Source organism: Electrophorus electricus, chromosome 18 (genome assembly GCF_041902795.1).
Source record: "Electrophorus electricus isolate QZ-2024a chromosome 18, ASM4190279v1, whole genome shotgun sequence".
NCBI lineage: Eukaryota > Metazoa > Chordata > Actinopteri > Gymnotiformes > Gymnotidae > Electrophorus > Electrophorus electricus.
In genome coordinates, this window is record NC_137514.1 from 7,252,073 (window position 1) to 7,273,418 (window position 21,346).

Consider the following 21,346-nt stretch of genomic DNA (forward strand, 5'->3'; position numbering starts at 1 on the left):
ACGTGCTGGTCTCATTACGTGGATGATGGAGAAGGGGAAGCTGTTTCACTGCTAGCTTGAAGGGTATTTGGCTGAGGGGTTAAATTTTGGTAGAGGTATTTAGCTTTGGGATAGTTCTGTGTGAGGGTTATATACCTGATGGGGTTTGATGCCTTTGAAAGTCACTTGGCTGTTGATGGATATTTTGGCTGAGGGGCAATTGAATGTGGGGTGGTTGAAGCTGAGGGGTTATTTAGCTGTTGACATAGTTGGCAGTTGAGGGCTATTGGGCTGATTGGGAAGATTTTGTTGAAGGGCATCTAGACATGTTTTTGGGGTAGATGAATGTGAAGGATCATTTTAGATGTGGGGTAATCGTGGTTCAAGGCTATTTGGCTCATAGTACAGTTGTCATGAGGGATAACTCGACGTGTGGTGTTTCTCATTCTAGTCATTAGATGGACTATGGACTGGGTTCAGCAGTGAGCTCTTGTAGGTATCATGCACACCAGCAGGTGGCAGCACCACCAGCAACGCACAGCGCAAGTTTGCGTCATCGTGAGGAAGGGGTATATTCAAAACCACGCGGAATTCAGCTGTAAACATTGTCATCAACAGCTTCGTTCTGTCCTCGTGTTTGCCTCCCGCTAAGGTAATTTCGCTCTTTCTTCATCGGCACTACGTAGATAGTTATCAAACAGCTGAGAAGTATGTTTCTTTATTTCCCTTGAATGTTTATTTTAAATTAAGGAACGGAAGCATTTGAGCTAACGCGAGATCAGCGTTACCACAGCAACAGATTCACTGCTTCTGTTTACGTGCGACGGAGGTCAGTCGGCCTGAAACAAACGGCGACGTCCAGACGGAGATTCTCTACTGTTGCTCTCGATCAATCAAAGCAAGGAGAGGCGCTTCTAGTGTGATAGAGCCGACGAATTAACCAAAGATCACGTTAAACGACCTCTGTAACAAACAGTGTTCTGTTAAAGGTTAAGTCCAAACACATCAGGTATCATATCAGATCAGTGTTTGCCCGACTAACTCACCTGATGTAGCTCACCAGTCCTCAACGATCAAATGTTCAAGTTATGACTTTGGAGAGTTCAGACATTTACAAGACAAAACATTTTTGTTATTATATTGTCCTTGTTATTGAAACTATGCTTAGATGTAAAGTAGATATTGATTTCATATTTTTCTTAGTACAGTAGCAGTATTATCATAGTATAACTCTGAAAATACAAAAATCCTAATCATGTTGTCCTATCCAATGTCCTGCACTGTAATTTTAATTCAAACCAGCATCAATCGTTTGTGCCTTTTGAATTTTTCATTTGCGCTGTTTTAGTTTTTAAAATCTAAAGCTTAGTTTAGGTATAGTTTATGTAATTGGCATGAAGTTGGAACCCATCATGCAGGTGATGTAAGCAACGTAAACAACGCTACACATCTGAGAGCAGTTGCAGCACAATGTAAACTCTTTATAGCACAAACGGTTGAGACTGGTTTAGTTAAAATCATACATATGGGGTGCCAACTTCATGTTGATTACATAACAATGTAAAACAATGTTGTTGTTTTTTTCTTCTAAAGCAGTCCAGACAGAAATTGCAATGGCACAAATGTTATAATCTGATGCAAGTCTTCTGCTTTGTGCGTCCACATTCCTATACAGGTAGAATGTACTTCCATTAGTAAATCAGGAAAGATCAAGAGATTAACCACGAGTCTGGCACCAAAAAAGCTTCAGTGCTCCACAAACATAATAATCTCCTCACTAACACACCTCAGACAATCACAGAAAGACATGGAAGAGGAAACAACTCACCTCTCCTCAGAATGTGGGTTGAGTTTTTCAGCAGAGTGGTCAACAACACCAGCACATTCACACAGGAGAGAAGCTATATCACTGCTCAGAGTGTGGAAAGAATTTTACTCATCTGTGTCATCTCCGTACACACCAGCGCATCCACACAGGAGAGAAGCCGTATGATTGCACAGATTGTGGAAAGAGTTTCACTCAACAGTGTAATCTCAAACAACATCAGCAGATTCACAAAGGAGAGAAGCCATTTCACTGCTCAGAGTGTGGAAAGAGCTTTACTGTACAGAATTATCTCAGACAACACCAGCACATCCACACAGGAGAGAAGCCACATCACTGCTCAGAGTGTGGAAAGAGTTTTACTGCACGGAGTGCTCTCCAGAAACACCAGCGCATTCACACAGGAGAGAAGCCATATCACTGCTCAGAGTGTGGAAGGAGTTTTGCTCACCAGAGTAATCTCCGTAAACACCAGCGTATTCATAGAGGGGAGACGCCATATCGCTGCTCAGTGTGTGGCAGTAGTTTTACTGTTCCGAGTGCTCTCCAAAAACACCAGCGCATTCATACAGGAGAGAAGACATATGTCTGCTCAGAGTGTGGAAACAATTTTACTCAACTCTCTCATCTCTGTGTACACCAGTGCATTCACACAGGAGAGAAGCCGTATCTCTGCACAGATTGTGGAAAGAGTTTTTCTCACCAGAGTAATCTTCATAAACACCATCGCATTCGCACGGGAGAAAAGCTATATTGCTGCTTACAGTGTGGAAAGAGTTTCAGTCACCAGAGTCATCTCCCCAACAGCACCAGCGCATTCACACGGGAGAAAAGCCATATAGCTGCTCAGAGTGTGGAAGGAGTTTCTCTTACAGGAGTAGTCTCCAGCAACATCAGCGCCTTCACACAGGAGAGAAGCCATATCACTGCTCAGTGTGTGGGAAGAGTTTTATTCAACAGACTAGTCTCTGTAATCACCAGCGCATTCACTCAGGACAGCAGCTGTATCACTCTCTGTGAGTTTTACTGTACAGAGTCATCTCTGACATGACTATTCACAGGACAGAAGGAATATCCAGGGTTCCCTACACACATCAACTTCTGGCTGCTTGTCTTCATCATGTCATAGGTGGGGTTGAGCCAACTGAATTCCATACTGGATCTCTTAAGCACCAGCGGCAGCTAGTGGCAGTGGGGCCACGCTAATTCCTGCACTGTTTGCACTTGGCAGTCCTTGAAGACTCCCTCACAGCAGACTCCCTCGCAACTTCTGTGCCGTCGGCTTTGAGCAGTTTTGTGTCACTGCCAGAGACTCAAAAGGCTGAAGTGCTGTGTCTTCTCCACGTGCTGAGCAGGCACCATTCATTCAGAGCAAATGACATGAGTAGTAGTGTCTTGGTTACTACGTTCAGATATGTAAAGTCTTTCACCTGTGGTGAAATTGAAACCACCCCTGATGCCAAATATTGCATTGCTTCATTCATTAAAAGAAAGCCATCACACAATGTTATTGAAGAAACCTGTGTGTTCATCTTCAACGAATGCAGGAAAAAAACAGCAAAGTGCAAGCAGTTGGATCTCTGTTTTAGGTACTTGAGCAGTGAAGAGATGGGAAATGCATGTCATCATCTACTATTATGGATGGCAATTCATAGGCCACTCCTGACCCAAGGACTTTTTAGATAATTTCAGTGTAAATAACGTTTTGTTTGAAATCACATACTAACACTTTTCATACTAAATATGGCATACAATTAATCTGTGGTCTGATAAACAGTGAATGACTTAAATTCAGTATAATTATTAATTATATAATTTGTGTGTAAATGCTATATTGTGTTTATCTATGTATGGTGTGTTTGGTTTTATTTTTGTGTATTTTAGCAAGAAACAATCATTAAAATTTTTGGCCAAAAAAAGTTCACACACTAATATTTTGTTAGACTGCCATTAGCTTTGATTACGGCACGCATTTGCTGTGGCATTGTTTCCACAACGTCACATTTATTTTTGTCCAGAGTTGCATTCATTTTCTCCCAAGATCTTCTATTGATGATGGGAGATTTGGACCACTGCACAAAGTCTTCTCCAGCACATTCCAAAGATTCTCAATGGTGTTCAGGTCTGGACTCTGGTGGCCAATCCATGTGTGAAAATGATGTCTCATGCTCCCTGAACCACTGTTTCACAATTTGAGCCTGATGAATCCTGGCATTGTCATCTTGGAATATGCCCATGCCACCAGAGAAGAAAAAATCCATTGATGGAATAACCTGGTCATTCAGTATATTCAGGTAGTCAGCTGACCTCATTCTTTGGGCATATAATGTTTCTGAACCTAGACCTGACCAACTGCAACAACCGCAGATCATAGCACTGCCCCCACAAGCTTGTACGGTACGCATTAGGCATGATGGGTGTATCACTTCAGCTGCCTCTCTTCTTACCCTGATGTGCCCATCACTCTGGAACTGGTTAAATCTGGACTCATCAGATCACATGACCTTCCATTGTTCGAGTCCAATCTTTATGCTCCCTAGTAAATTGAAGCTGTTTTTGCTGGTTAGCCTCACTGACGTGGTTTTCTTAAGACTACACATCTGTTTAGTCCCAATCCCTTGAGTTCCCTTCGCATTGTGCATGTGGAAATGCTCTTACTTTCACTATTAAACATATCCCTGAGTTCTACTGTTGTTTTTCTACGATTTGATTTCAACAGATGTTTAAGTGATCGCCGATCATCATTCAAGATTTTTTTTCCCGACCACATTCCTTCCTCGAAGATGATGTTTCCCCACTGTCCTTCCACTTTTTAATAATGTGTTGGACAGTTCTTAAACTGATTTTAGTAGTTTCAGCAGATGTTTTCTCTGCTTGATGCATGCCAATAATTTGACTCTTCTGAAATAGATTGCCATCTTTTCCATGACCACAGGATGTGTCTTTCGACATGGTTGTTTAACAAATGAGAAGCTACTCACTGCATCAGTTAGGGTTAAATAACTTGCCAGCTGAAACATAATCACCCATACAGTAATTATCCAATGGGAGGCTCTTACCTATTTCCTTAGTTAAATCCAGGTGGTGTATTAGGCTAATACAACCTTTCCTTAACCTGACGTAGATTACTTAGGACAATGAACTGACTGTTTTCACCTTTTTTTTTCAAACGTGTAGGAATGTACATAAGAGCTGGTTCTGAACAACATGCAGTCTCTGTCAGTGGATGGGCCCACTGTTAACTGGGAGTTTGTTGAGCTCATACTAGAGGAGCAGAGAGAACAATGTACTGGAGCCCATCTACAGATTGTTTGGAGTCGTGACCTTCACATGATGCACAACTCCTTCAAGAATGGCTTCATGGTGTGGCATATTGACAGTGCTCAGCGTCCTGTATTACCTGTTTCATTGTGCCCCTGGAAGAAGGGAGAACTTTGTTTGTGAATGAGTGTGGTACATTTGCTCAGCCATTTTGTGGGCATCTTAAGCTGCAAAAAATGCCAGCAGTGGAGAGAGCCATTGGAGTTTGCCAATATATCGTCACCTACGTGGATCAATGGTTTCAGCCATTTCTCACAAAGTACCAAACAGACGCCTCGATGCTTCCATTCCTATACAAAGATTTGGAAGATATGATCAGGGTAGACCTGACTACAGTTAAAGTAATGGATTTACTATGATGAATTGGTTTGTAGTTAGTATTGTACTTTATTTTTCCAGTCATAAATTTAAGCCTTATGCTGTTCCATTTTCAGAGCCAACGAACAAGCAGAAATGAATCCTTTAGATATGAGAAATATGTATTTGGTAAAAGATCCAGCACACAATTATTTCAGTGTGCTGTAGATGTTTGTTGATGTCAGGAACTACTGTAAATAGTGTTAATTAAGTAGTAAAGTGCTTATGAAAACGTTAGCTGTGAGAGGGAAGAGAGACGCAAATATCCAGTCAAACATTAAACTGATACAACAGCCTGAGGACATTCAGATAAAACAACTAATCAATGGCCTTTGCATTAGAAGCAAGCTCATGTTAGCCTGAAGGCAACTGCATTCATGAGAAATGTGCTATGTTGTCCTGTAATGTCTGTTCCTTTCTGTTCCTTTTAGCTTGCTTTTCTTCATTTTGTTTACTTCTGTTTACACTCCTGCTGGCTCTGATTGGTTGATTTGATTCAAGTGCAGTGGATTCTTGTAAATATAATTAGGAGCAGTAGGTGGAGCCAGAGGGGCTGATTCAAACCCCCCCCCCCCCCCTTTTTTTTTAATGTTTTTTTTTTTTTTTTTTTTTTTTGTCCTTACAAAGAAGAACTCAATAAATTCTCATTTCTATTAAAGAAAGTGTGACATTTCTTAAGATGCTAAATTTTGTTAAGGTCTTAAATGTTTGAAATTTAAAATGTCCTTCACGCGATGCTCCTGTAAAAAATAATAAATAAATTGTTTCATTGCAGGAAAACATCATTTGTGGGTCTTACTGTTACAACCTTATTTATGTACATGATCATTGTATTTAAAATGTCTAAAAATGGTGCCTATTGTACCGAATTCAGTCATTTTCTTGTTCTACTAATGCACAATGTTTTAGTAGTTAACAAGGGAATATTCCAGATTATCCACTGTGAAAGGTGGATTTATGTATAGAGGTTTTCCAGTCTCTCTGCTTGACTCTCAGATTCACTGGGGACATTCAGCAGAAGAGTATCCCATTAGTTTATAAAAGGTAATGATTGGGCAGGTAAAATATGTTGTAAAGCATTGCCTTTAATTTTAATCTCATTTTGTTTTTAAACAGCTGTCAGCAAAGACACACTATATACTGTATTCATTTTCATTTACATTCATGGCATTTAGCAGATGCTCTTATCCAAAGAGACTTACAAAAGTGCTTTGTCATTTACTCATAGAATATATCCTAGTCTCTACAGTAGTTTAAAGTCCAATATACCAATGATCTAGAATACTGTAGAAATACAGGGATCACTGCTGATACATAGAAGTACAAAATACATAAGGTCTATCTGAAACATTGATAAGTGTAATAATAAGTACAACATCAGTGTAATAAACAATACCCTACAATAAGTATTAAGTCAATGTAGGAGCAGGGTCAATTGTCATTTAAATATTTCACGAATAGATGGGTCTTCAGTCTGCGTTTAAAGACAGCAAGGGACTGCTGTATGCCTTCCTGCTCAGTGAGCTTAGCCTGTAACTCTGCTGGATCTATCGAAGTGGCGAAGTATTTTGTAACGAGCTCCCAAACACAGTTAAGTGAGGATCCAATTGTAAGAGTTTATTGGTACTGACAGGAATGGGTGCGAGGTGGATATGAGTAGCAGTCGTCAACGCGGTGGTTCGGACGAGGAGAGTTGAGGGCACTGTTCCCTCTGTAAATCATTAGGCATGAACCTGAGTAATCCAAGGGGCTAGGAACGAGGCGTAGTCTGAGGAGGAAGCAGAGGTCAAAAGCCAGGGGAATCAAAAGGAACAAAGAACGCTCGGCATGCATATAAGGATACAATACTTTGCGATTTGGAGGTGGGAAACTGGGATGTTATAAGGGTGACTGGAATGAGAGACAGGTGTAGCTTATTAGTACTCAGGTGAGGGGGACCGAAGTCTTGGTGGGGAAAGGCTAGTGGGCTGAAACGATGCTGTCACAATGGTCTAATACTGAGCCCTGTGGAACACCAGTGGAGAAGTACATGGTTTGGATGTGGAGGTGTGAGGAAGGGTGGACAAAATAGAAGAAGTAAGGCAAGAGGGAGTTATGGAGTGCAGATTGTGATGGAAGGAGGAGGAACACGTTGGGGAGGTCTGGATGGAAAGAGAAGGAAGGGAGAGAGAGAAGGATAGAAATTGATGGTCCAAGAGGTGAAGGGGGGTGACTGTGATGTCTGATGTGATGTGGTGGTCCGGGTGAAGATCAGGTCCAGAACATTACCTGCTTTGTGAGTCGGTGGAGAGTGGTTGAGGGTGAAGTCAAAAGCTGTCAATAGTGGAAGGATGCAGGAGGAATGCAGCTTGTCTGAGAATACTGAAGTCACCAAGGAGAATGAGTAAATTTCCTTCAATGGGGAATTGACTCAGGAGGATGTCAAGCACATCAGTGAAGTGATCAAGGGAACCTGGAGGGCGGTAGATGACAATGATATGAATTTTGGTGGGGAAAGACATTGTATTCATAGTTGATTTACATGAAGAAATAATACAAAAACTATGCACATCATTGCTCAGACCATATGTACCTGTCGATACGTCTATTCTCAAACTTAGTTTGTCAGAGTATGGGACCTAGAACCGGAGCAGAGACGAGCACGTTCTGTTCTTACTCCTCCTGCTGACTCTCGTCCGGTGCCCACTCCATGCAAGGTGTGGACCCTTACCACTGTCTCTACTCCTCGAACACCTACGTAGAACACCTCTGGCACACCCCTGTCTGCGCATTTGACTCCATCGCCTTGTACTGGCTTTGATGTCAATAAAAACCTGGTTGTTGGTACACTATTTCCATGAGAATGAGGTCGACATGTGTGTCCAGGTGTTTGAACGTAACTAAACCACACTACAGTGGCCAAAAGACGTTCGGTCGTTAATGTTGCACTGTAAGCTTGTGGGAAGAGCTCAGGGGGTGTGTTCTGCTCTTTCTTTGGAGCAAAGTTTAGATTATGATACAGTGAAGTCTGCGGTTTTGTGTGCATATGAGCTAGGGCCGCAGGCATATCGACAAAGGTTCCGAAAACATTCCAAAACCTCCAGCCAGATATATGTTGAATTCGCTCGAGACAAAACCGCACTCCTTGATAAGTGGTGCGCTGCATGCAAAGTAACCACTTTGGAACAGTTTAAAGAACTTGTCCTGTTAGAAGAATTTAAAAACTGTGTCCCGGAAAAGGTTGTCATGCATCTAAATGAACAAAAGGTTACAGCCCTCATTAATGCTGCCATTCTGGCAGACGAATTTGTGCTTATGAACAAAATGATGTTTCACCCTCCCCAGCGTGTGTGTCAGAACACCCGTGTTGATACACCAATCCAGAACGCACCTAAGAAAACACTGCGTGAGTCTCGTGAGTGTTTTTATTGTCATGAAAGTGGTCGTCTCATCGTGGCTTGTTCAAAATCAATTCAAAGGAACCAGAAAATGCCTAGTTGTTTCCCGTGTGGTTGGCTTGTTTCAGGTTCTGTCATCCCAGTTGCTTTATAATTCCTCATTTGTGTTCTATGCTGTAGACGCTTCTTTTAAGCCTTTTGTATTTTATGGGATGGTGCCACTGTCGCTGTACTATGCAAACCAGTACCCAGCTCGCATACTGAGAGATACTTGTGCAGCTCAGTCATTCACTTTAGACACTGTTCTCCCTTTGTCTGAGGATCCTAGATGCGATTCTTATGTGTTAATACAAGGTATAGATTTTTATGTATTGAAAATACCTCTCCATACCGTTTATTTAGTCTCTGAGCTTGTAACTGGCACGGTCAAAGTTGCAGTGTGCAGTCAACTACCTATCAGAGGTATATAATTTATTTTCGGGAATGACTTAACCAGTGACAAGACTGCACCAAATGCAGGTCAGACATCATATTGAGATATTGAGAAAAGGAAACTTTATTTTCTCCAGATAAACACATTATTAATTTTATATCTAAAACAAAAACCTAAACATAACCAGATAATCTAAAATCATTACTTTAAACAACGTGTGTATCGGGATGTCAAACGTTACGTTTGACTTTAATCTGTTGAAGGGCATCTAGACATGGAGTGGTATTTTGGATGAGGGGCAACTGTCTTTGGGGTAGATGAATCTGAAGGATTATTTTAGATGTGGGCTAGTTGTGGTTTAAGGTTATTTGGCTTGTGGTACACTTGTCATTGATGGATAATTGGACATGTGGTGTATCTCAGTAAAGTCATTAGATGGACTATCTGGGGGTTTTTTTTTTAAATAATTTGTTGTTTGAGAGATGAAACTGGTGAAACATGTAATATCAGAATTATTGTGATCAAAATTATTACTGTTATCAGTATTATCTGGTATGGTTAAAATTTGCTCAGAATGTTAAAAAAGTATTATATTATTATTATTATAAACACAAATCCAAATGAGTCTTAAGAAGACAATTAAAGTAATTGCAATTAACAACAACATATAGAGAAGTATAGTGATCCTCCTGTAGGAAGACTTTTATAACCAATTTGACAGCTGTGATTAAATGAACAAAACTGGTTGGGCATGGAAGCCCTAAAAGGCCATGAATCAGCATCTTTATTAAAAATTCCAATTTACTGTTATAATGAGTTAATTTTATTTTTATAGAGATCTCTAATTATTTTATTAACACCACATCATAAACATTGTTTTCTCTATATAATTGACAAATTTTATGGAGGTATTGAGAAAATGAAACCTTATTTTCTCCAGATAAACACATTATTAATTTGATATCTAAAAACAAAAACCTAAACATAACCAGATAATCTAAAATCATTACTTTAAACAACGTGTGTGTCGGGATGTCAAAGGAGCGGGAGTACATTGACTAGCACGTTACATTTGTCTTTAATCGAGCTTGACACAACATGAAATAGATTTGTGTCTAGCTAAAGAAAATATACATAAAAATGATTAGTGTGCATTATCTCATATGATGGTTAGCCCAGCTTGAGCTCAGAATGCAGCACTGAGCTCTTGTAGGTATCATGCCCACCAGCAGGTGGCAGCACCACCAGCAACGCACAGCGCAAGTTTGCGTCATCGGAAGGAAGGGGTATATTCAAAACCACGCGGAATTCGAACATTGATCAACAGAGCTTCGTTCTGTCCTCGTTTTTGCCTCCCGCTAAGGTAATTTCGCTCTTTCTTTATCGGTACTACGTAGATAGTTATCAAACAGCTGAGAAGTATGTTTCTTTATTTCCCTTGAATGTTTATTTTAATCTAAGGAACGGAAGCATTTGAGCTAACGCGAGATCAGCGTTACCACAGCAACAGATTCACTGCTTCTGTTTACGTGCGACGGAGGTCAGTCGGCCTGAAACAAAGGCCCAGTACATCCGCACGACGTCGCGTTTCATCACCGAGGAACAAGCGCTGGAAATTACTCTTTAATTCCAGAGGACAAGCACCAAAATCAACACGTGAGACTTTCACATCTGGGTACGTTTAATTCCAAGACCCTTGTTTATTTAGAGTTAGTTAAACAGCACAGCACAGTCTCTGAATGTGACGTTATTGATCGTTGTTGAAACAGCGACATTGTCCTCTTATTTACGATCACGCTTTGACAAACCAGCTGAGCTCATTGATATACAGCCACGTTACTCTGCTGTTCAAACTCTGCACCATTTTCCTTTGTACTCTATAGAAGAACCAGGATAGCAAACCCTACCTCCTCCTTGCATCAGGACATGTACACAAGGACGTAGACACAACACACATTGGGAGGGACACGTCCCTCCAATATTAAGCTCAAAATGCCCCCCCCCCCCCCCCCGATATCCCCCAATATAACGAATAAAAAAAATTCCACACTAGCTTTGTGCAATGTTATTATAATAATATATATTTTTGTAATCATAATTATTTCCTCATGAGTTGGCGAATTCTCCCCTGGGGAGATTTGGTCCCCACCAATGTTCAGATCATGCCTACGGCTTTGCTTGTACACACACACACACACACACACACACACAGGCTAAATAGCCAATTTACTTATTCTCTGTGCATATATTGATCGTTGACTCTGCAGTTAGTAGTTGTGTTTAATAAATACCATTTATTATTATTATACTGTGTATGACTATGTATGTGACAAATAAACCAAACTTGAACAAGTTATTTCTTTTGATATTCAGATTATGTTTTTTGCCAATATCTTCAGATATAGAGCTCATATTTATTCAATTCTTCAGAGACCAAATCATTAATGTTACATTCTTTAGGTAAAAATAAGAGCTTGTGGTCATTTTTATTGGATTATATGAGACTAATAATTGAGGCATAGTAAATCATATGCAGTGTAAGGATTCGTAGGTAAAACCCCTACATACTGGAGTTTAATTACTTTTATTGCTTCTTTGGTCAACCTTTCCCTACCAGTTATTTGTTCCTCTCTGTCTGCCTGTTTTCTTTCAAATATGTGAATTGTTCTCATAATGATGATGAGCAGAATCTGATGGCCTTCTGATCTCAAGGGGAGATTCTCTACTGTTGCTCTTGGTGAATCAAAACAGGAGAGCAGCTTCTAGTGTGATAGAGACGAATTCACCAAAGATCATGTTAAATGACCTCTGGAACAAACTGTTCTGTTAAAGGTTAAGTCCAAACATTCTATGTGTTATTTTGATAATTTAATCTTAACTTACTTTAGTTGTTAAAACCTGAAGTGTATCATACCAGGTCAATATTTGTCGTACTCTAACTCACCCATGTAGCTCACCAGTCCTTAACGATCAAATGTTCAAGTTATGACTTTGGAGAGTTCAGACATTTACAACACACAACGTTTTTGTTTTTACATTGTCCTTGTTATTGAAACTATGCTTAGATGTGAATTAGACATTCATTCACATTTTTCTTAGTACACATTTTTAGTAGTAGCAATATCTTAATATAACTCTGAAAATACAAATATCTGCCTAATCCTGGTGTCCTATCCAATGTCTTGCACTGAAATGTACTCATGTTTTGTATTTTTTTTAGTTTTATTTGACCTTAAGCAGTTTCAGTTTGAATATTGTTACCATGATGATATAGATCTATGTGAAGTTGGCACCCCATGTGTCTCAGTGTCAATCGTTTCTGCCTTTGAATTTGTAATTTTTGCAGTTTTAGTTTTTGAGATATAAAGCTTAGTTTAGATACAATTGGCGTGAAGTTGGAACCCATCATGCAGGCGATGTAAGCAACGTAAACAACGCTACACATCTGAGAGAGCAGTTGCAGCACAATGTAAACTCTTTATAGCACAAACGGTTGAGACTGGTTTAGTTAAAATCATACGCATGGGGTGCAGACTTCAGGTTGATTACATAACAATGTAAAACAATGTTTGTTTGTTTTTCTAAAGCAGTCCACACAAAAATGGCATAAACTCAGCACAAATGTTATAATCTGATGCAAGTCTTCTGTTTTGTGTGTCCATATTTCTATACAGGTAAAATGTGCTTCGACTAGTAAATCAGAAGATTGGGAGATTTATCACGAGTCTGACAACAAAAAAAAGCTTCAGTGCTCCACAAACATAATAATCTCCTCACTAACACACCTCAGACAATCGCAGAAAGACATGGAAGAGGAAAGAACTCACCTCTCCTCAGAATGTGGGTTGAGTGTTTTTCAGCAGAGTGGTCAACAACATCAGCACATTCACACAGGAGAGAAGCTATATCACTGCTCAGAGTGTGGAAAGAGCTTTACTGTACAGAATTATCTCCGACAACACCAGCACATCCACAGAGGAGAGAAGCCACATCACTGCTCAGAGTGTGGAAAGAGTTTTACTGCACGGAGTGCTCTCCAGAAACACCAGCGCATTCACACAGGAGAGAAGCCGTATCTCTGCACAGAATGTGGAAAGAATTTTACTCAACTGTCTCATCTCCAGAAACACCAGCGCATTCACACAGGAGAGAAGCCATATTGCTGCTCAGAGTGTGGAAGGAGTTTTACTCACCAGAGTGGTCTACAACATCATCAGCGCATTCACACAGGAGAGAAGCCATATCACTGCTCAGAGTGTGGAAGGAGTTTTACTCACCAGAGTAATCTCCGTAAACACCAGCGTATTCATAGAGGGGAGACGCCATATCGCTGCTCAGTGTGTGGCAGTAGTTTTACTGTACCGAGTGCTCTCCAAAAACACCAGCGCATTCATACAGGAGAGAAGCCACATGTCTGCTCAGAGTGTGGAAAGAGTTTTACTCAACTGTGTAATCTCCAACAACACCAGCGCATTCATGCAGGAGAGAAACCATATGTCTGCTCAGAGTGTGGAAAGAATTTTACTCAACTCTCTCATCTCCGTATACACCAGTGCGTTCACACAGGAGAGAAGCCGTATCACTGCTCAGAGTGTGGAAAGAGTTTTTCTCAACTGCGTAATCTGCATAAACACCAGCGCACTCACACAGGAGAGAAGCCGTATCTCTGCACAGATTGTGGAAAGAGTTTTTCTCATCAGAGTAATCTCCAACAACACCAGCGCATTCACACAGGAGAAAAGCCATATTGCTGCTCAGAGTGTGGAAAGAATTTCACTCACCAGAGCAATCTCCAACAACACCAGCGCATTCACACAGGAGAAAAGCCATATCGCTGCTCAGAGTGTGGAAAGAGTTTCACTCACCAGAGTAGTCTCCAACATCATCAGCGCATTCACACGGGAGAGAAGCCATATTGCTGCTCAGAGTGCGGAAGGAGTTTCACTCGCCAGAGTGGTCTCCAACAACATCAGCGCATTCACACAGGAGAAAAACCATATCACTGCTTAGTGTGTGCGAAGAGTTTTATTCAACAGAGTAGTCTCCAACAGCACCAGCGCATTCATACAGGAGAAAAACCATATCACTGCTCAGAGTGTGGAAGGAGTTTCTCTCACAGGAGTAGTCTCCAGCAACATCAGCGCATTCACACAGGAGAGAAGCCATATCACTGCTCAGTGTGTGGGAAGAGTTTTATTCAACAGACTAGTCTCTGTAATCACCAGCGCATTCACTCAGGACAGTAGCTGTATCACTCTCTGTGAGTTTTACTGTACAGAGTCATCTCTGACATGACTATTCACAGGACAGAAGGAATATCCAGGGTTCCCTACACACATCAACTTCTGGATGCTTGTCCTCATCATGTCATAGGTGGGGTTGAGCCAACTGAATTCCATACTGGATCTCTTAAGCACCAGCGGCAGCTAGTGGCAGTGGGGCCACGCTAATTCCTGCACTGTTTGCACTTGGCAGTCCTTGAAGACTCCCTCACAGTAGACTCCCTCGCAACTTCTGTGCCGTCGGCTTTGAGCAGTTTTGTGTCACTGCCAGAGACTCAAAAGACTGAAGTGCTGTGTCTTCTCCACGTGCTGAGCAGGCACCATTCATTCAGAGCACCTGTGGTGAAATTAAAACCACCCCTGATGCCAAATATAGCGTCGCTTCGTTCATTAAAAGAGAGCCATCATGCAGTGTTATTGAGAAAACCTGTGTGATCTTGTTCAATGAATACAGGAATTAAACAGCAAAGTGCAAGCAAGTGGATCTCTGTTTGAGGTACTGAAGCAGTGAAGAGACGCACGTGCTCTTCTGTTATTATGGATTGCAATTCCTGGGCCACTCCTGAGCCGAGGACGTTAGATAATTTCAGTGTAAGTAACATTTTGTTTCAAGTCACACACTAACATACTTTTCATACTAAATATGACATACAATTAATCTGTGGTCTGATAAATAGTGAAATAATTAAGTTCGGTATCCTATATATGAATTATATAATTATTAATTATATCATTTGTGTGTACATACTATATTATCTTTGTATGGTGTGTATGCTTTTGTTTTTGTGTATATTAACAAGAAACAATAATTAGAATTTGATTATTATTAGGCTAATACAAGCATCCCTTAGCCTGATGTGGATTACTTGGGACAAAGAACTGACTGTTTCCTCCTTTTTTTTTCAAATGTGTAGGAACGTACATAAGAGTTGCTTCTGAGCAACATGCAGTCTCTGTGAGTGGATGGGCCCACTGTTAACTGGGAGTTTGTTGAGCTCATACTAGAGGAGCATTTACATTTATGGCATTTAGCTGACACTTTTGTCCAAAGCAACTTACAATTATGACTGAGTACAACTTGAGCAATTGAGAGTTAAGGGCCTTGCTCAGGGGCCCAACAGTGGCAACTTGGCAGTGGTGCGGCTTGAACCAGCTACATTCTGATTACAAGTCAAGTACCTTAACCACTGAGCTACCACACAAGCAAAGAGCAATGACCTTCACATGATGCACAACTCCTTTAAGAATGGCTTCATGGTGTGGCATATTGACAGTGCTCAGCGTCCTGTATTACCTGTTTCACTGTGCCCCTGGAAGAAGGGAGAACTTCATGTTTGTGAATGAGTGTGGTACATTTCATCAGCCATTTTGTGGGCATCTTAAGCTGCAAAAAATGCCAGCAGTGGAGAGAGCCATTGGAGTTTGCCAATATATCGTCACCTACGTGGATCAATGGTTTCAGCCATTTCTCACAAAGTACCAAACTGACGCCTCGATGCTTCCATTCCTATACAAAGATTTGGAAGATATGATCAGGGTAGACCTGACTACAGTTAAAGTAATGGATTTACTATGATGAATTGGTTTGTAGTTAGTATTGTACTTTATTTTTCCAGTCATAAATTTAAGCCTTATGCTGTTCCATTTTCAGAGCCAACGAACAAGCAGAAATGAATCCTTTAGATATGAGAAATATGTATTTGGTAAAATATCTAGCACAATTATTTCAGTGTGCTGTAGATGTTTGTTGATTACAGGAACTATTGTAAGTAGTGTTAATTAAGTAGTAATTAACTGATAGAACAGCTTGGGGACATTCAGATAAAACAGCTCATCACTGGCCTTTGCATTAGAGCCACACTCATGTTAGTGTTGGATACTGGAGCCTTTCTCTCTTCAGGCACCAAACACAAGTCTCTGCCTATCAGCCATGACATTGCTGGTTGCCCAAGGGCATCCGCTCCCTCTTCTTGTCTCCTTTACCTCTCTCTCTCTCTCTCTCTCTCTCTCTCTCTCTCTCTCCCTTTCTCTCTCTCTCTCTCTCTCCCTTTCTCTCCCTGTCTCTCTCTCTAAGCACAGGAGTGGCTCATGGCGAGCACGGGAACAGCTCGTGGCTCGTTCATGCAGAGAACATCTAATCTTTACTAAGCTTGTCTCTTTCCTTTCTACGTAGACCCTTAGAACATGCCTCACTTTTCCCCGTCATCCTGTAGATTTAGATAGTAGATATAGGACACATATATACTCTGTGCTTTCCTCAATAAAGTTGAACTCTCTTGATTCTCTACCTTGGTGTCAGTATCTCTTGACTTCCCCTGATCCAGCTACAGAGGACGGAGGGCAGAGGGTAAATTGGAGGAGATAGAATCTGAAGGACTGGTCACTTTGAACCAGTTTCTAACAGCCTGACTACAACTGCATTCATGAGAAATGTGCTATGTTGTCCTGTAATGTCCTGTAGTTCCTTCCACTCCTGTAATGTTTGTTTGATCTGACTCCGTCTGTTCCTTTCTGTTCCTTTTAGCTTGCTTTTCTTCATTTTGTTTACTTCTGTTTACACTCCTGCTGGCTCTGATTGGTTGATTTGATTCAGGTGCAGTGGATTCTTGCAAATATAATTAGGAGCAGTAGGTGGAGCCAGAGGGGCTGATTCAACCCCCCCCCCCTTTTAAAATGTTTTATTATTTTTTTTTTTATATTTGGCCTTACAAAGAAGAACTCAATAAATTCTCATTTCTATTAAAGAAAGTGTGATATTTCTTAAGATGCTAAATTTTGTTAAGGTCTTAAATGTTTGAAATTTAAAATTTCCTTCACGCAATGCTCCTGTAAAAAATATTAAATAAATTGTTGCATTGCAGGAAAACATCATTTGTGGGTCTTACTATGACAGCCGTATTTATGTACATGATTGTTATTGTATTTAAAATGTTATAACAGTCTAAAGAATAGTGCCTATTGTACCTAATTCAGTCATTTTCTTGTTCTACTAATGCACAATGGCTCAGTAGTTAACAAGGGAATATTCCAGATTATGCACTGTGAAAGGCGGATTTATGTATAGAGGTTTTCCAGTCTCTGCTGGGCTCTCAGATTCACTGGGGACATTCAGCAGAAGAGTAAGTCATTAGTTTATAAAAGGTAATGATTGGGCAGGTAAAATATGATCTTAAACAAGTGTTGTAAACATTGCCTTTAATTTTAATCTCATTTTGTCTTTAAGAAGGTGTCAGCAAAGACACACTATATAGTGTATTCAGGGTTGATATACATAAAGAAATAATACCAAAACTATGCACATCATTGCTCAGCCCATATGTACCTGTGGATACATCTATGCAATTCTCAAACTTAGTTTGTCCAAAAAAAACAGGTTTGTCCTATTTATTTATGATTCAGACTCTGAACGTGTTCTGACGTTGGCTTTGCAACCACATTCATGATCTTTGTTTATCCTCCGTATGGAAATTGGTTGCCGATGTAAATTGTGTCCATAGTGTGTTATACTTATTTAATTATTCTGTTGTTTTATGTTTGGTTGTAGTTTAAGAAGTAGGGAGGTGATTCCGTTTATTTTTACCTTTCTTTTTGTCTTCTGTTTCTGTCATCTCCTGAAGCACACCTCTTTATGAAAAAATATCTCCCTTTTCTTTGTTATATCCTTTTCCCCTTCTCTCCTTTCTCTTTTACGATCCGGAGCCTAGACCGGGTCGTAACAGAGCTGGAGGCTCGTCCTTTGCTTGTTTTTTTGTGGTGTATTCGGCTGCAAGTTTTGTCTTTTCTTTCGAATGTGGGGGCGATGGTCTGGAACAGTTACGCTCAGTTTAGAACAGTTTGATGTGTGTTGGAAGGATGCTTTTTTTGTTGATAGATTTCTTCGAAGTGGTGGTGCCTCGTAGTGCGGCTAAGTGGATAGTCAAGGCCACGCTGCATGATGAGCTTGTGCAACAGCAGATTCTACTATAGGCTGACGGGATGCCGGATGTTGTTCACCCAGCTGAGTCTTCAGTCCCAGCAGAGGCTGAGGCTGAACTCAAATGTTCAGTGTGCATAGATCCCATTACTCCCTTTCTGCCTTAAATGGATACGATGCTGGCTCTGAAACAGAGTAGATCGAAGGTTCGTGCTCTTAAATTTGATACACACGAGACGTCAGAATATGGGACCTAGAACCGGAGCAGAGACGAGCACGTTCTGTTCTTACTCCTCCTGCTGACTCTCGTCCGGTGCCCACTCCATGCAAGGTGTGGACCCTTACCACTGTCTCTACTCCTCGAACACCTACGTAGAACACCTCTGGCACACCCCTGTCTGCGCATTTGACTCCATCGCCTTGTACTGGCTTTGATGTCAGTAAAAACCTGGTTGTTGGTACACTATTTCCATGAGAATGAGGTCGACATGTGTGTCCAGGTGTTTGAACGTAACTAAACCACACTACAGTGGCCAAAAGACGTTCGGTCGTTAATGTTGCACTGTAAGCTTGTGGGAAGAGCTCAGGAGGTGTGTTCTGCTCTTTCTTTGGAGCAAAGTTTAGATAGAAGGTTAGAAGGTTCCGAAAACATTCCAAAACCTCCAGCCAGATATATGTTGAATTCGCTCAAGACAAAACCGCACTCCTTGATAAGTGGTGCGCTGCATGCAAAGTAACCACTTTGGAACAGTTTAAAGAACTTGTCCTGTTAGAAGAATTTAAAAACTGTGTCCCGGAAAAGGTTGTCATGCATCTAAATGAACAAAAGGTTACAGCCCTCATTAATGCTGCCATTCTGGCAGACGAATTTGTGCTTATGAACAAAATGATGTTTCACCCTCCCCAGCGTGTGTGTCAGAACACCCGTGTTGATACACCAATCCAGAACGCACCTAAGAAAACACTGCGTGAGTCTCGTGAGTGTTTTTATTGTCATGAAAGTGGTCGTCTCATCGTGGCTTGTTCAAAATCAATTCAAAGGAACCAGAAAATGCCTAGTTGTTTCCCGTGTGGTTGGCTTGGTTCGGGTTTCGTCATCTCAGTTGCTTTATGATTGCTCATCTGTGGTATATCCATTGGTTCTTTTAAGCCTTTTGTATCAGATGGGACGCGTCACTGTGAGATTGTGCAGCTCAGTCATTTATTCTAGACACAGTTACCCTTTGTCTGAGGATATGCGATTCTTATGTGTGAATATGCGATTATGTGTTAATACAAGGCATAGATTTGCACGTACTGAAAGTACCTCTCCATACTGTTTATTTACTCTCTGAGCTTGTAACTGGCACGGTCAAAGTTGCCCTGCACACTCAACTACCTATCAAAGGTATACCATTTATTCTCAGGAATGACTTAGCTGGTGACAAGACGTGGTCTTTAGTTGAAGTTGTGTCAGTGCCAGAAGAGACGGCTTCTGAAACATTAACTTGTGAATTTCCTGCGGTATTCAAAGCTTGTGTGCTGACCAGGGCACAAGCATGGAAATACGCAGACATTGAAGATCTGTCAGATTCGTAAAAAAAAATATTGAACATTAAACAGTAAAAAAACAGTAAAAAACAGTAAAAAAAAAACATTTGAAGCAAAACAACTTTTGTGTTGGACCCTACGCATGATCCCTCTGCAGATACTTGTTCAATATGAATGGACTTTAGGTCAAGATAAGTTTATTACAGCTCATCGAAACGCTGTCCCGGTGTTTAGTCAACATCTTAGACAAAGATAGTTTATCCACTCATGTGACAGTCTACTACTTAGACAACTGTGTTTTGGTACAAAAATGGACTCCTACCGATTCTGGCACAGATCGTGAGTGGTGAACCGTGTACCAAGTAGTAGTACCTAAGCCCCAGAGGACACACGTTCTGACTCTTGAACATGACCATCTCTTATCCAGACACCTTCGAAAGTGTATCAGAGTGTGTTACAACTATTTTTCTTGCCAGTGATGGAACGGGATGTGACCCAGTTCTGTCATTCATGTCACACTTGTCAAGTGGCATGAAAACCGAATCAGGTTATCCCACCGATTCCACGGAAACCCATTCCGATAGTTTGTGAGCCCTTTGAATGTATAATTATTAGCTGTGTAGGTCCGCTTCCTAAAACAAAAGCAGGCCATGTGTATTTGTTGACTGTATGTGTGCTGAAAATCGGTGCAGTCCATAATTGCTTTTCCTGCCCCGACAACCAGAAGGGGCATTCCCTTGAAATGATGGGATACTGCAGAAGTTTCTGTCGAAACTTTTCAGATGTGGTACTCCTTCTTCCAAACCTTCTGCGTAAATGTAGCCCCTTTTGTTTAGTCTCTGACCTGTCAGTCAGCGTTTGAGGCCATAAATTGGCTGTTGTGCTCATCACCTTCCTTTTCTGCCCCTAAATTTGCGAAGCCTTTTAAGTTAGAATTTGATGCAAGTGACTGTGGAGCCATGTTAGTACACGAGGATGCCGTTGGCATAGATCATCTCGTATCTAAACTCAAACAACATCAAGTTCACTACAGTACAATAGAAATAGAAGCTCTTGCCCTATTACTGAACATTCAGCATTTCGAGGTGTACATTGGTTCTAGTGTTGTACCCATTACTGTGTATAGTGACCATAACGCTCTCGTGTTTTTACAACAGATGTCCAACACAAATCACTGACTCTTGCACTGGTCTTTAACCTGCCAGAATTTTATGCTCGATATCATACACAAAAAAGGCAAAGACAATGTAAGGGCAGATGATTTGCCACTGTTTGGAAACTCTTAGTTTGTTCTTATGGGTGGAGGTGTTATGAACCTAAGTTGGTCGT

General features: G+C 40.9%; 1 long non-coding RNA gene and 2 pseudogenes across 2 annotated transcripts; 2 read left to right on the forward strand and 1 right to left on the reverse strand.

Moving 5' to 3' along the window:
• The first annotated feature begins 52 nt into the window (after positions 1 to 52).
• LOC145652017 (uncharacterized) lies at positions 53 to 6,217 on the forward strand (annotated as a pseudogene).
• A 367-nt stretch (positions 6,218 to 6,584) lies between these two features.
• On the reverse strand, positions 6,585 to 12,874 carry LOC145652030 (uncharacterized). The gene is made up of 3 exons (XR_014118198.1): positions 11,200 to 12,874; positions 7,751 to 7,934; positions 6,585 to 7,250 (listed from the first exon to the last, which is right to left on the reverse strand). It is a non-coding gene; the product is annotated as an uncharacterized LOC145652030 (long non-coding RNA).
• On the forward strand, positions 10,382 to 14,441 carry LOC113577037 (uncharacterized; annotated as a pseudogene). Its single transcript, XR_014118165.1, has 3 exons — positions 10,382 to 10,655; positions 10,754 to 10,967; positions 12,967 to 14,441. The product of XR_014118165.1 is annotated as an uncharacterized LOC113577037 (transcript).
• The last annotated feature ends 6,905 nt before the right edge of the window (positions 14,442 to 21,346 follow it).